The sequence below is a fragment of the Pseudophryne corroboree genome, unplaced genomic scaffold (genome assembly GCF_028390025.1).
Source record: "Pseudophryne corroboree isolate aPseCor3 unplaced genomic scaffold, aPseCor3.hap2 scaffold_445, whole genome shotgun sequence".
In the NCBI taxonomy this organism is placed as follows: Eukaryota; Metazoa; Chordata; class Amphibia; order Anura; family Myobatrachidae; genus Pseudophryne; species Pseudophryne corroboree.
The window spans coordinates 387237-401446 of NW_026970067.1; the positions used below are offsets into that span (position 1 = coordinate 387237).

The following is a 14210-nucleotide window of genomic DNA, read 5'->3' on the forward strand; positions in this document are numbered from 1 at the left end:
CACCCTACTTCGGTGTGGGGCTCATGTTGGCCATGCCCCAGCCCCTGAAGCATTCAAGCTGATTTCTTGCAGCAGCTTGGCACTGTAACAGCTCCAGAGCTGCTCTGTAAGGCAAGTAAAAGGGTGTGGGCCCTGCAGCACTACCTGTAGTTTGCATTGTGCATCGGAAGGCACAAAGTAAGCAGACAGGAGGAGAAGTCAGGATAGTGCACAAGGGTATAGAAGGGAGGGGCTCAAGAAAAAAGAAGTGGAAACAGACAGCAAACTAGGCTGGAGAGAGACCTGAGACAAAGAGATCTGAATTATATGAGAGCCGACTAGGGGAAACACAAATTATGCAATCAAGTTTCCCATATTTGGGGAAATCGCAGGGGCAGCACACCCAGAGTGCAATGGGTGAGCCTTGCCCTGGGAGAAGCAACTTCATGATCATAGTATCTCACCTGGCAGGTAAGTAGGAGTTGGGCTAGAGCTGGGGAGGGTCGCTGCTCGGGCACCCCCCTGTCAAGTGAAGGAGATCCAACTGAGGCAGCACAAGGGAACTCTTGAAAGAAGAACAAGGCTAGAGGAAGATCTGAGACAAAGAAATCTGACTTTTACCAGAGCTGACCAGAGGAAAGCACAAACACAGTCCCCCACTACCACAAATAATGCATTTGAGTTTCCCACATTTGGGGAAATCACAGAGGTCAGCATACCCAGAACGCAATGAATGAACCTAACCCTGGGAGAACAATCTTCATGACCATGGTATCTCCTATGCAAAATAAGTATGATTTGGGATAGGGCTGGGGAGGGCCGCTGCTCAGGCACATCTCTGTCAAGTAAAGGAGATTCAACTGAGGCAGCACAAGGGAACTCTCATCTGGGGACAACAACTGCAGGGAGAACACATATTTTCAGATGAACATGGGAGGGCAGAAGGCTGCCTAATACTGAAGCACCCCCAAACAACAAACCAAATGCAACAACTAGTGCAAGCATTCCTGGGGGAAGGCCTGCCGCAGATGGATTTGCATATGGTGATGTCATCCAAGCAGTGGGTCAAAGTTGGCTTCAACCCTCGTCTGCATATGAAAAGAGAAAAGGGGCATGCAGGGCATGGCGGCCTTTTGCGGCGCTTGGCTGACCCCTAGTTTGCATTAAACACCTCCACCCTCCGACGGTGTGGGGCTCATGTTGGCTATGCCCCAGCCCCTGAAGCATTCAAGCTGATTTCTTGCTGCAGCTGGGCACTGTAACAGCTCCAGAGCTGCTCTGTAAGGCAAGTAAAAGGGTGTGGGCCCTGCAGCACTACCTGTAGTTTGCATTGTGCGTTGGAAGGCACAAAGTAAGCAGACAGGAGAAGTCTGGAGAGTGCACAAGGGCATAGAAGGCAGCGGCTCAAGAAAAGAGAAGTGGAAACAGACAGCAAACTAGGCTGGAGAGAGACCTGAGACAAAGAGATCTGAATTATACGAGAGCCGACCAGGGGAAACACAAATTATGCAGTCAAGTTTCCCACAGGAGTATATAGGATACGACCCAGTGGTACCTGACGACATAGATACTAACAGCTATTTAATAACATTACGCTAGAAAGTGATTATTAGCAACATATAAATCTATATAAACAACCCCGCCAGGGTTGTGCCTTCAAAAATAATCACACACGGACACGCTTTTTAAACCTTTTTTTCACATCTCTTTATTCTTCTTATGCACATGTATGTTAGTTCTGTGATTTTAACCTTTATGTTTCACTGCAGTTTGGGATAATAATATTAATATTTATCCAATTTTAATACATACTTAATAAAGGTTATATTTTATGATTCATTCATTCTGTCCAGTGCGTCAACAGTGCAGATTTCTTCTTGTTTTTTCTCCCAAATTCTATAACAATGACAGTAAATGTTGTTTCTTTTCAAACAGAACTTTCTTGACCATGCTTCTTGCTTGAAAGATCTGGGAGCACATGGAAAACAGTACAAACCATGCAGTATCACAAGAGCCTTTATTTGATATTTCATGAAGATAGAGCAGAATTGAGGACACGTCAACTATTTCTGCCGAAGGTGGTTCATCTTTCCACATGGTGCCTTTGGCCACTGACACCTTCGTTGAGTCAAAGTCTCTGGCTGTGGTCAGAACTTTGAAAATTTATGTCACCAGAACGGTTCAGATTAGGAAAACAGAGGCTCTGTTTGTCCTGTATGCTCCCAACAGGATTGGGTGTCCTGCTTCCATGTAGACAATTATGCGCTGGATCTGTGGTAAGATTCAGCATGCTCATTCCACGGCAGGATTGCCGTTACTGAATTAGGTGAAGACCCATTCTACTAGAAAGGTGGGTTCATCCTGGGCAGCTGGTCGGGGAGTCTCGGCATTGCAACTTTGCCGAGCAGCTATTTAGTAAACACTTTTGCTAAGTTTTACAAGTTTTAGAGTAAAGGAGATTCAACTGAGGCAGCACAAGGGAACTCTCATCTGGGGACAACAACTGCAGTGAGAACACATATTTTCAGATGAACATGGGAGGGCAGAAGGCTGCCTAATACTGAAGCACCCCCAAACAACAAACCAAATGCAACAACTAGTACAAGCATTCCTGGGGGAAGGTCTGCAGAAGACGGATATGCATATAGTGATGTCATCCAAGCAGTGGGCCAAAGTTGGCTGGAACCCTCATCTGCATATGAAAAGAGAAAAGGGGTATGCAGGGCATGGCGGCCTTTTGCGGCGCTTGGATGACCCTTAGTTCGCATTAAACACCCCCACCCTCCTTCGGTGTGGGGCTCATGTTGGCCATGCCCCAGCCCCTGAAGCATTCAAGCTGATTTCTTGCAGCAGCTTGGCACTGTAACAGCTCCAGAGCTGCTCTGTAAGGCAAGTAAAAGGGTGTGGGCCCTGCAGCACTACCTGTAGTTTGCATTGTGCATTGGAAGGCACAAAGTAAGCAGACAGGAGGAGAATTCAGGATAGTCCACAAGGGTATAGAAGGGAGGGGCTCAAGAAAAAAGAAGTGGAAACAGACAGCAAACTAGGCTGGAGAGAGACCTGAGACAAAGAGATCTGAATTATATGAGAGCCGACCAGGGGAAACACAAATTATGCAGTCAAGTTTCCCACATTTGGGGAAATCGCAGGGGCAGCACACCCAGGTGAGATACTATAATCAGGAAGGTGCTTCTCCCAGGGCAAGGCTCACCCATTGCACACTGGGTGTGCTGCTCCTACGATTTCCCCAAATGTGGGACACTTGACTGCATAATTTGTGTTTCCTCTGGTCGGCTCTCGTATAATTCAGATCTCTTTGTCTCAGGTCTCTCTCCAGCCTAGTTTGCTCTCTGTTTCCACTTCTTTTTTCTTGAGCCCCTCCCTTCTATACCCTTGTGGACTATCCTGACTTCTCCTCCCGTCTGCTTACTTTGTGCCTTCCAATGCACAATGCAAACTACAGGTAGTGCTGCAGGGCCCACACCCTTTTACTTGCCTTACAGAGCAGCTCTGGAGCTGTTACAGTGCCCAGCTGCTGCAATAAATCAGCTTGAATGCTTCATGGGATGGGGCATGGCCAACATGAGCCCCACACCAAAGGAGGGTGGGGGTGTTTAATGCGATCTAGGGGTCATCCAAGCACCGCAAAAGGCCGCCATGCCCTGCACGCCCCTTTTCTCTTTTCATATGCAGATGAGGGTTGAAGCCAACTTTGACCCACTGCTTGGATAACATCACCATATGCAAATCCATCTGCTGCAGGCCTTCCCCCAGGAATGCTTGCACTAGTTGTTGCATTTGGTTTGTTGTTTGGGGGTGCTTCAGTATTAGGCAGCCTTCTGCCCTCCCATGTTCATCTGAAAATATGTGTTCTCCCTGCAGTTGTTGTCCCCATATGAGAGTTCCCTTGTGCTGCCTCAGTTGAATCTCCTTTACTTGACAGAGATGTGCCTGAGCAGCGGCCCTCCCCAGCCCTATCCCAAATCATACTTATTTTGCATAGGAGACACCATGGTCATGAAAATTGTTCACCCAGGGTGAGGTTCATTCATTGCATTCTGGGTATGCTGACCCCTGTGATTTACCCAAATGTGGGAAACTCGCCTGCATTATTTGTGGTAGTTGGGGACTGTGTTTGTGTTTTCCGCTGGTCAGCTCTGGTAAAAGTCAGATTTCTTTGTCTCAGATCTTCCTCTAGCCTTGTTCTTCTTTCGAGAGTTCCATTGTGCTGCCTCAGTTGGATCTCCTTCACTTGACAGGGGGGTGCCCGAGCAGCGACCCTCCCCAGCTCTAGCCCAACTCCTACTTACCTGCCAGGTGAGATACTATGATCTTGAAGGTGCTTCTCCCAGGGCAAGGCTCAACCATTGCACTCTGGGTGTGCTGCCCCTGCGATTTCCCCAAATATGGGAAACTTGACTGCATAATTTGTGTTTCCCCTGGTCGGCTCTCGTATAATTCAGATCTCTTTGTCTCAGGTCTCTCTCCAGCCTAGTTTGCTGTCTGTTTCCACTTCTCTTTTCTTGAGCCGCTCCCTTCTATGCCCTTGCGCACTATCCTGACTTCTCCCGTCTGCTTACTTTGTGCCTTCCAACGCACAATGCGAACTACAGGTAGTGCTGCAGGGCCCACACCCTTTTATTTGCCTTACAGAGCAGCTCTGGAGCTGTTACAGTGCCCAGCTGCTGCAAGAAATCAGCTTGAATGCTTCAGGGGCTGGGGCATAGCCAACATGAGCCCCACACCGAAGGAGGGTGGAGGTGTTTAATGCGAACTAGGGGTCATCCAAGCGCCGCAAAAGGCCGCCATGCCCTGCATAACCCTTTTCTCTTTTCATATGCAGATGAGGGTTCCAGCCAACTTTGGCCCACTGCTTGGATGACATCACCGTATGCAAATTCGTCTCCTGCAGACCTTCCCCCAGGAATGCTTGTACTAGTTATTGCATATGGTTTGATTTTTGATGGTGCTTCAGTATTAGGCAGCCTTCCGCCCTCCCATGTTCATCTGAAAAAATGTGGTCTCCCTGCAGTTGTTGTCCCCAGACGAGAGTTCCCTTGTGCTTCCTCAGTTGAATCTCCTTAACTTGACGGGGAAGGGGCTTGCCCGAGCAGCCACCCTCCCCAGCCCTATCCCAACTCATACTTATTTTGCATATGAGATCTCTTGATCATGAAGATTGTTATCACAGGGTGAAGTTCATCCATTATATTTTAAAATAGGAAGGTTCAAATTACATATTTGAATTGCATCTATGTGCTGGATTCAAATGTCCCCCACCCCTTCCTTTCTCAATTGTGCCCGTCAGCAGCTATTCTAAGGTTGCTGCCAATGGGTGTGACACATTAATTTCTTCTGTGGGGTACACTGGACTCCACAAGGATTCACATTGGGGTGTAGAGTAGGATCTTGATCTGAGGCACCAACCGGCTCAAAGCTTTTGACTGTTCCCAAGATGCTCAGCGCATTCTCCTCTATAACCCCGCTTCCATGAACAGGGAGCTCAGTTTGTAGTTGGTGCCTTCAGTAGCAGGCCACTTAACAGGGGCCTGCCTCAGGCAGCCTATTCTTAGCTATTAATTTTGACAAGAAAATAAGAACTTTTTTTATGAGAATCTACAAGGGCTGCAGCAGGCTAGGTCTAATAGACATCTTTACTGCAGCTTCATCACTCCCAGCGGCGCTGTATACTCCCGTGCCCTGGTTGCTGGGTCACTGCAGCGGAGGCTCCGGTTTCTTCCTAAGGTCAGTCACACACGCACCGCCCTTCCGGATCACGAGGCCGCTGATGAAGGGGAGCGTGGCCGTAGGGGGTGGACCGTGTGCGCACTGGCGTGGACACTGATTACTGGGCAGCCGCTCCACGAGCCACCAGGTACAGTTAAGGAGCACAGGTCTGGGGTTTTTTCTCCCATATTAAACCAATTTTGTACTGCCCGCAGCGCATTGTGATAGGTAATAGGGCCTGATTCAGGTTGGATTGCAATCACAGTAAGCGATCCAACTGCAAAAATTGCTAAGAGCATACGCATGTGCCTGCATTTTCTGCGGCACCCCGCAGAGAATGCGATCGCCTCTGCCTGTCAATCGGGGCAGGGGGGGAGAGGGGGGTCAGCAACACTCCATTTCCAAGTCAGGGATGGAGCGGTGCGGGGGCAAGGCTTCAAAATGGGGTCTGCAACGGAGGAGACACAGGGGGCGTGGTCACAGCGGCTGTATGACATCACATTCAGCCGCTGTGATCACAAAAATGGTGGCGGCTTCCTGCGCGCACATACAGTCTGCACCAGCAGGAGGCTACACCATTTTTTATGATCACGCTGAACTGCAGTGCGACTGCAATTACAGATTGGTCAAGAAGGGAGGTGTCATGCTGGGTGGCCATGTCCTGTCACTGTGCAGGAGCCAGCACCGCTCACACACTAGTCCCCGGGTGCAGCCCCCAACCCCCGGGACACCCGGAGCAACAAAATGTAGATTCAGGCCACCAGGCCACGCCCCTACCTATGAAACCATGCCTCCTTTTTACCATTGCGCTGCTTATCTGCGCGCACTGCATTACAATCTCCTTCGCCACCTCTCTGGGTGTCACCAGTGATAGTGACACCTCTGCCATGCTTGTAGCAGCTGGTCCTAAGATCTACGCCTCAAGCCCTGAGTGTTTGCCCTTGTGACTTGTTGATCATCATAGCGAAGCAGATGCTTACAGAAAACTGCAGGGGCTTAGATTGAAAATAAAAAAATATATGGGTATAAGGTAGAGAGGAGCGGGTTCGGTTCTCCGAGAACCGAATTCCCCACGAACTCCACGTGGTTTACACTGGTCCGAGGCAGGCTCGGTTGTTCCCGCCTGACTCGGAAAACCTGAACAAGGGAAAATGTCATCATCCCGCTGTCGGATTCTCGCGAGATTCGGATTTCATATAAAGAGCTGCGCGTTGCCGCCATTTTTACTCGTGCATTGAAGAGGGAGCGGAGAGGACGTGGCTATGTTCTCTCAGTGGAAATCTCAATATCAGTGCTCAGTATCAGTGGTTACTTATTGCTGCTCATTAATACTAGTAGTGTGTCTCTCCTGCTCAGTGTCAGTTCTCAGTAGTATCCTCATCAGTGCTCAGTATCACTGCTCATTGTCTTGTGCTGCATTGTGGTGCTCAGCATACTACAGTACATTACTAATAGTCCAGTGCTGCATCTTGCTGCTCAGTGTCAGTTCTAGTATCATCATCAGTGCTCACTATCACTGCTCATTACATTGTGGTGTTCTGTATACTACAGTAACATAGTAATATAGTAACATATAGTAATATAGTTTTTGAGGTTGAAAAGAGGCAAATTGCCCATCGTGTTCAACCTGTTTTAAGTTGTGATGATTCTACATACTTGCTGAATAATGTTTTATGACTAGTTAACTACTACAACTCATGTTACCCCCGGATTAACCATGTTGATATTTTAAGTATTATAACCTTGGATAGCTTTTTCATTCAGAAATGTATCCATTCCTTTTTTAAATCCAATTACAGAGTCCGCCATTACCACCTTCCCTGGCAGGGAATTCCACATCCTGATTGCCCTAACAGTGAAGATCATAGTATCTCACCTGGCAGGTAAGTAGGAGTTAGGCTAGAGCTGTGGAGGATTGCTGCTTGGGCACCCCCTGTCAAGTGAAGGAGATCCAACTGAGGCAGCACAAGGGAACTCTCGAAAGAAGAACAAGGCTAGAGGAAGATCTGAGACAAAGAAATCTGACTTTTACCAGAGCTGACCAGAGGAAAGCACAAACACAGTCCCCCACTACCACAAATAATGCAGTCGAGTTTCCCACATTTGGGGAAATCACAGGGGTCAGCATACCCAGAATGCAATGAATGAACCTCACCCTGGGAGAACAATCTTCATGACCAAGGTATCTCCTATGCAAAATAAGTATGATTTGGGATAGGGCTGGGGAGGGCCGCTGCTCAGGCACATCTCTGTCAAGTAAAGGAGATTCAACTGAGGCAGCACAAGGGAACTCTCATCTGGGGACAACAACTGCAGGGAGAACACATATTTTCAGATGAACATGGGAGGGCAGAAGGCTGCCTAAAACTGAAGCACCCCCAAACAACGAACCAAATGCAACTACTAGTGCAAGCATTCCTGGGGGAAGGCCTGCAGCAGATGGATTTGCATATGGTGATGTCATCCAAGCAGTGGGTCAAAGTTGGCTTCAACCCTCGTCTGCATATGAAAAGAAAAAAGGGGTGTGCAGGGCATGGCGGCCTTTTGCGGCGCTTGGATGACCCCTAGTTCGCATTAAACACCTCCACCCTCCTTCGGTGTGGGGCTTATGTTGGCTATGCCCCAGCCCCTGAAGCATTCAAGCTGATTTCTTGCAGCAGCTGGGCACTGTAACAGCTCCAGAGCTGCTCTGTAAAGCAAGTAAAAGGGTGTGGGCCCTGCAGCACTACCTGTAGTTTGCATTGTGCGTTGGAAGGCACAAAGTAAGCAGATGGGAGAAGTCAGGATAGTGCACAAGGGTATAGAAGGGAGTGGCTCAAGAAAAAAGAAGTGGAAACAGACAGCAAACTAGGCTGGAGAGAGACCTGAGACAAAGAGATCTGAATTATATGAGAGCCGACCAGGGGAAACACAAATTATGCAGTCAAGTTTCCCACATTTGGGGAAATCGCAGGGGCAGCACACCCAGAGTGCAATGGGTGAGCCTTGCCCTGGGAGAAGCATCTTCATGATCATAGTATCTCACCTGGCAGGTAAGTAGGAGTTGGGCTAGAGCTGGGGAGGGTCGCTGCTCGGGCACCCCCCTGTCAAGTGAAGGAGATCCAACTGAGGCAGCACAAGGGAACTCTCGAAAGAAGAACAAGGCTAGAGGAAGATCTGAGACAAAGAAATCTGACTTTTACCAGAGCTGACCAGAGGAAAGCACAAACACAGTCCCCCACTACCACAAATAATGCAGTTGAGTTTCCCACATTTGGGGAAATCACAGGGGTCAGCATACCCAGAATGCAATGAATGAACCTAACCCTGGGAGAACAATCTTCATGACCATGGTATCTCCTATGCAAAATAAGTATGATTTGGGATAGGGCTGGGGAGGGCCGCTGCTCAGGCACATCTCTGTCAAGTAAAGGAGATTCAACTGAGGCAGCACAAGGGAACTCTCATCTGGGGACAACAACTGCAGGGAGAACACATATTTTCAGATGAACATGGGAGGGCAGAAGGCTGCCTAATACTGAAGCACCCCCAAACAACAAACCAAATGCAACAACTAGTGCAAGCATTCCTGGGGGAAGGCCTGCAGCAGATGGATTTGAATATGGTGATGTCATCCAAGCAGTGGGTCAAAGTTGGCTTCAACCCTCGTCTGCATATGAAAAGAATAAAGGGGTGTGCAGGGCATGGCGGCCTTTTGCGGCGCTTGGATGACCCCTAGTTCGCATTAAACACCTCCACCCTCCTTCGGTGTGGGGCTCATGTTGGCTATGCCCCAGCCCCTGAAGCATTCAAGCTGATTTCTTGCAGCAGCTGGGCACTGTAACAGCTCCAGAGCTGCTCTGTAAAGCAAGTAAAAGGGTGTGGGCCCTGCAGCACTACCTGTAGTTTGTATTGTGCGTTGGAAGGCACAAAGTAAGCAGACGGGAGAAGTCAGGATAGTGCACAAGGGTATAGAAGGGAGGGGCTCAAGAAAAAAGAAGTGGAAACAGACAGCAAACTAGGCTGGAGAGAGACCTGAGACAAAGAGATCTGAATTATATGAGAGCCGACCAGGGGAAACACAAATTATGCAGTCATGTTTCCCACATTTGGGGAAATCGCAGGGGCAGCACACCCAGAGTGCAATGGGTGAGCCTTGCCCTGGGAGAAGCATCTTCATGATCATAGTATCTCACCTGGCAGGTAAGTAGGAGTTGGGCTAGAGCTGGGGAGGGTCGCTGCTCGGGCACCCCCCTGTCAAGTGAAGGAGATCCAACTGAGGCAGCACAAGGGAACTCTCGAAAGAAGAACAAGGCTAGAGGAAGATCTGAGACAAAGAAATCTGACTTTTACCAGAGCTGACCAGAGGAAAGCACAAACACAGTCCCCCACTACCACAAATAATGCAGTTGAGTTTCCCACATTTGGGGAAATCACAGGGGTCAGCATACCCAGAATGCAATGAATTAACCTAACCCTGGGAGAACAATCTTCATGACCATGGTATCTCCTATGCAAAATAAGTATGATTTGGGATAGGGCTGGGGAGGGCCGCTGCTCAGGCACATCTCTGTCAAGTAAAGGAGATTCAACTGAGGCAGCACAAGGGAACTCTCATCTGGGGACAACAACTGCAGGGAGAACACATATTTTCAGATGAACATGGGAGGGCAGAAGGCTGCCTAAAACTGAAGCACCCCCAAACAACAAACCAAATGCAACAACTAGTGCAAGCATTCCTGGGGGAAGGCCTGCCGCAGATGGATTTGCATATGGTGATGTCATCCAAGCAGTGGGTCAAAGTTGGTTCAAACACCTTTGCAAAGTTCTATAAGTTTGATACCCTGGCTGAGGAGGACCTCCTGTTTGCTCAATCGGTGCTGCAAAGTCATCCGCACTCTCCTGCCCGTTTGGGAGCTTTGGTATAATCCCCATGGTCCTTACGGAGTCCCCAGCATCCTCTAGGACGTAAGAGAAAATAAGATTTTAAACCTACCGGTAAATCTTTTTCTCGTAGTCCGTAGAGGATGCTGGGTGCCCGTCCCAAGTGCGGTCTACTTCTGCAAGACTTGTATATAGTTATTGCTTACATAAGGGTTATATGTTAGTTTTCATCGGTCTTGGACTGATGCTATGTTGTTTTCATACTGTTAACTGGGTAGTATATCACAAGTTATACGGTGTGATTGGTGTGGCTGGTATGAATCTTGACCTTGGATTAACAAAAATCCTTTCCTCGTACTGTCCGTCTCCTCTGGGCACAGTTTCTCTAACTGAGGTATGGAGGAGGGGCATAGAGGGAGGAGCCAGTGCACACCCAGATCTAAAGTCTTTCTTAAAGTGCCCATGTCTGCTGCGGAGCCCGTCTATCCCCCATGGTCCTTACGGAGTCCCCATCATCCTCTACGGACTACGAGAAAAAAAATTACCGGTAGGTTTAAAATGTTATTTTTTTCTCTGCAACCCACTGCTAAATTGTGCTTCCTAGCTGTTTTTTATAAAATCACTTAATTAAATCTAACTCTGATTACGTCAGAGAAGGCCAGGTACCCTACACCATAAGAGGGGGTTTGAAATTTTGACTTGTCTACTTAAAGATCACCAAAATCTGATGACAAGGTCAATTACATCCCTGGGTGGGATTGAACCACCAACCTTTTGGTTAATAGCCCATGTAAGTGCAAGAAATCCTGAAGCACTCACTCATCATGGGAAAGTACCAATGTGTTTCTTACAAAAATTCTCCAGATTATTGACTTTTTAAAGTTTTTCTAGGAAACGTTCTAGATGAATGCTTATTAGCCTTTGTCAGTATTGACTTTCGCAAGGTGTCTCTGTGGCGCAATCGGTTAGCATGTTTGGCTATTAACCAAAAGGTTGGTGGTTCAATCCCACCCAGGGATGTAATTGACCTTGTAATCAGATTTTGGTGATCTTTAAGTAGACAAGTCAAAATTTCAAAAAAACCCCTTATGGTGTAGGGTACCTGGCCTTCTCTGATGTAATCAGAGTTAGATTTGATTAAGTGATTTTATAAAAAAACAGCTAGGAAGCACAATTTAGCAGTGAGTTGCAGAGAAAAAAAATTATGCTGGCAGAAAAGTCCAATTGAGTGATTAAACAGCTCTTCATTTTCTGATTTTATGTTTATGCTAACAAATTTGCTCTCTGAAAAGTGTCCACAAAGCCAAGTCTCTGATTAACACCTTTGTAGGAATGGTTTTTCACCTATTACTGAATTAAACTTGCTTCATTGGAAAGGCATCAAAGATGCATCCTCATTTCAATGTCTACTGAAATAATACAGGTTGACACCAGGAAACGTCACTGCATCCTTGCTGCTTCCTCATGGGGAAGTCTGTTTAATGTGAAAACAAGGTGATATCTAATCAGCACACAGGTAAGGAATTAAGAAAATCTTTCTTTATGGGTGAAGATGTTTCTCACAAATTGTTGTCCCAATGCATCATTGAAATTCAAGATGGAAGATGATTTTCATATATCACTTGTACATTTTGCATTGCTCTTCTGGTGACAATGTAGTTTGTTTTTGTCAATTACCATTTCAGTAATAGGGTAAAGAAAATTAAGTGGATTTTTTAAAGAAAACAATGCTGTCAATATACTATTAAAACAAATTAAAATGATAAAAGTTATTGTACTTTAAGTAAAAATAAAAGTGCCAAAATATCAATCCCAGTTTTTGATTACTTTAATTATAAAAAAAAAAATGCACATAGCAGAGGATAGTTTCGATCAATCGACCTCTGGGTTATGGGCCCAGCATGCTTCCATTGCACTACTCTGCTGCTCATGGAAGTGTCAGAGATCCTGAAGACTAAATTGATTAAAGGCCTTAAAGTACTGGACTATAAGGAAAGACTTACTAGGCTGAATATTTATACACTAGAAAAGAGGTGCCTAAGAGGAGATATTATTAATATCTTCAAATATGTAAAGATACATAACAAAGAGTTATCAGAGGAATTATTTATTAAAAGAACACGTGGTCACTCGCTGCGACTGGAGGAAAGTTCAGAACGCAATGGAGGAAAGGTTTCTTCACTGTTAGGGCAATCAGGATGTGGAATTCCCTGCCAGGGAAGGTGGTAATGGCGGACTCTGTAATTGGATTTAAAAAAGGAATGGATACATTTCTGAATGAAAAAGCTATCCAAGGTTATAATACTTAAAATATCAACATGGTTAATCCGGGGGTAACATGAGTTATAGTAGCTAACTAGTCATAAAACATTATTCAGCAAGTATGTAGAATCATCACAACTTAAAACAGGTTGAACACGATGGGCAATTTGCCTCTATTCAACCTCAAAAACTATGTTACTATATTACTATGTTATTGTAGTATACAGAACACCACAATGCAATGAGCAGTGATAGTGAGCACTGATGAGGATACTAGAACTGACACTGAGCAGCAAGATGCAGCACTGGACTATTAGTAATGTACTGTATTATGCTGAGCAACACAATGCAGCACAAGACAATGAACAGTGATACTGAGCACTGATGAGGATACTACTGAGAACTGACACTGAGCAGGAGAGACACACTACTAGTATTACTGAGCAGCAATAAGTAACCACTGATACTGAGCACTGATATTGAGATTTCCACTGAGAGAACATAGCCACGTCCTCTCCGCTCTCTCTTCAATGCACGAGTAAAAATGGCAGCAACGCGCAGCTCTTTATATGGAATCCGAATCTCGCGAGAATCCGACAGCGGGATGATGACATTTTCCCTTGTTCAGGTTTTCCGAGTCAGGCGGGAACAACCGAGCCTGCCTCGGACCAGTGTAAACCACGTGGAGTTCGTGGGGAATTCGGTTCTCGGAGAACCGAACCCGCTCCTCTCTACCTTATACCCTATCAATTTTTTTATTTTCAATCTAAGCCCCTGCAGTTTTCTGTAAGCATCTGCTTCGCTATGATGATCAACAAGTCACAAGGGCAAACACTCAGGGTTTGAGGCGTAGATCTTAGGACCAGCTGCTACAAGCATGGCAGAGGTGTCACTATCACTGGTGACACCCAGAGAGGTGGCGAGGGAGATTGTAATGCAGTGCGCGCAGATAAGCAGTGCAATGGTAAAAAGGAGGCATGGTTTCATAGGTAGGGGCGTGGCCTGGTGGCCTGAATCTACATTTTGTTGCTCCGGGTGTCCCGGGGGTTGGGGGCTGCACCCGGGGACTAGTGTGTGAGCGGTGCTGGCTCCTGCAAAGTGACAGGGCATGGCCACCCAGCATGACGCCTCCCTTCTTGACCATGCTGTAATTGCAGTCGCACTGCAGTTCAGCGTGATCATAAAAAATGGTGTAGGCTCCTGCTGGTGCAGACTGTATGTGCGCGCAGGAAGCCGCCACCATTTTTGTGATCACAGCGGCTGAATGTGATGTCATACAGCCGCTGTGACCACGCCCCCTGTGTCTCCTCCGTTGCAGACCCCATTTTGAAGCCTTGCCCCCGCACCGCTCCATCCCTGACTTGGAAATGGAGTGTTGC

General features: G+C 47.0%; 8 non-coding genes and 3 pseudogenes across 8 annotated transcripts; 4 read left to right on the forward strand and 7 right to left on the reverse strand.

Annotated features, from left to right (window-relative positions):
• Window positions 1–323: 323 nt before the first annotated feature.
• On the reverse strand, window positions 324–458 carry LOC135026583 (U1 spliceosomal RNA; annotated as a pseudogene).
• A 152-nt stretch (window positions 459–610) lies between these two features.
• On the reverse strand, window positions 611–774 carry LOC135026677 (U1 spliceosomal RNA). The gene has a single exon (XR_010223273.1). It is a non-coding gene; the product is annotated as a U1 spliceosomal RNA (small nuclear RNA).
• A 2361-nt stretch (window positions 775–3135) lies between these two features.
• LOC135026607 (U1 spliceosomal RNA) lies at window positions 3136–3291 on the forward strand. The gene has a single exon (XR_010223205.1). It is a non-coding gene; the product is annotated as a U1 spliceosomal RNA (small nuclear RNA).
• Window positions 3292–3965: 674 nt separating this feature from the next.
• On the forward strand, window positions 3966–4129 carry LOC135026496 (U1 spliceosomal RNA). Its single transcript, XR_010223113.1, has one exon. It is a non-coding gene; the product is annotated as a U1 spliceosomal RNA (small nuclear RNA).
• A 152-nt stretch (window positions 4130–4281) lies between these two features.
• On the forward strand, window positions 4282–4444 carry LOC135026577 (U1 spliceosomal RNA). The gene has a single exon (XR_010223187.1). It is a non-coding gene; the product is annotated as a U1 spliceosomal RNA (small nuclear RNA).
• Window positions 4445–7748: 3304 nt separating this feature from the next.
• On the reverse strand, window positions 7749–7912 carry LOC135026676 (U1 spliceosomal RNA). The gene has a single exon (XR_010223272.1). It is a non-coding gene; the product is annotated as a U1 spliceosomal RNA (small nuclear RNA).
• Window positions 7913–8604: 692 nt separating this feature from the next.
• LOC135026532 (U1 spliceosomal RNA) lies at window positions 8605–8746 on the reverse strand (annotated as a pseudogene).
• A 152-nt stretch (window positions 8747–8898) lies between these two features.
• LOC135026556 (U1 spliceosomal RNA) lies at window positions 8899–9062 on the reverse strand. The gene has a single exon (XR_010223171.1). It is a non-coding gene; the product is annotated as a U1 spliceosomal RNA (small nuclear RNA).
• A 692-nt stretch (window positions 9063–9754) lies between these two features.
• Window positions 9755–9896, reverse strand: LOC135026569 (U1 spliceosomal RNA; annotated as a pseudogene).
• Window positions 9897–10048: 152 nt separating this feature from the next.
• Window positions 10049–10212, reverse strand: LOC135026580 (U1 spliceosomal RNA). The gene has a single exon (XR_010223189.1). It is a non-coding gene; the product is annotated as a U1 spliceosomal RNA (small nuclear RNA).
• A 1303-nt stretch (window positions 10213–11515) lies between these two features.
• TRNAN-AUU (transfer RNA asparagine (anticodon AUU)) lies at window positions 11516–11589 on the forward strand. The gene has a single exon. It is a non-coding gene; the product is annotated as a tRNA-Asn (tRNA).
• The last annotated feature ends 2621 nt before the right edge of the window (window positions 11590–14210 follow it).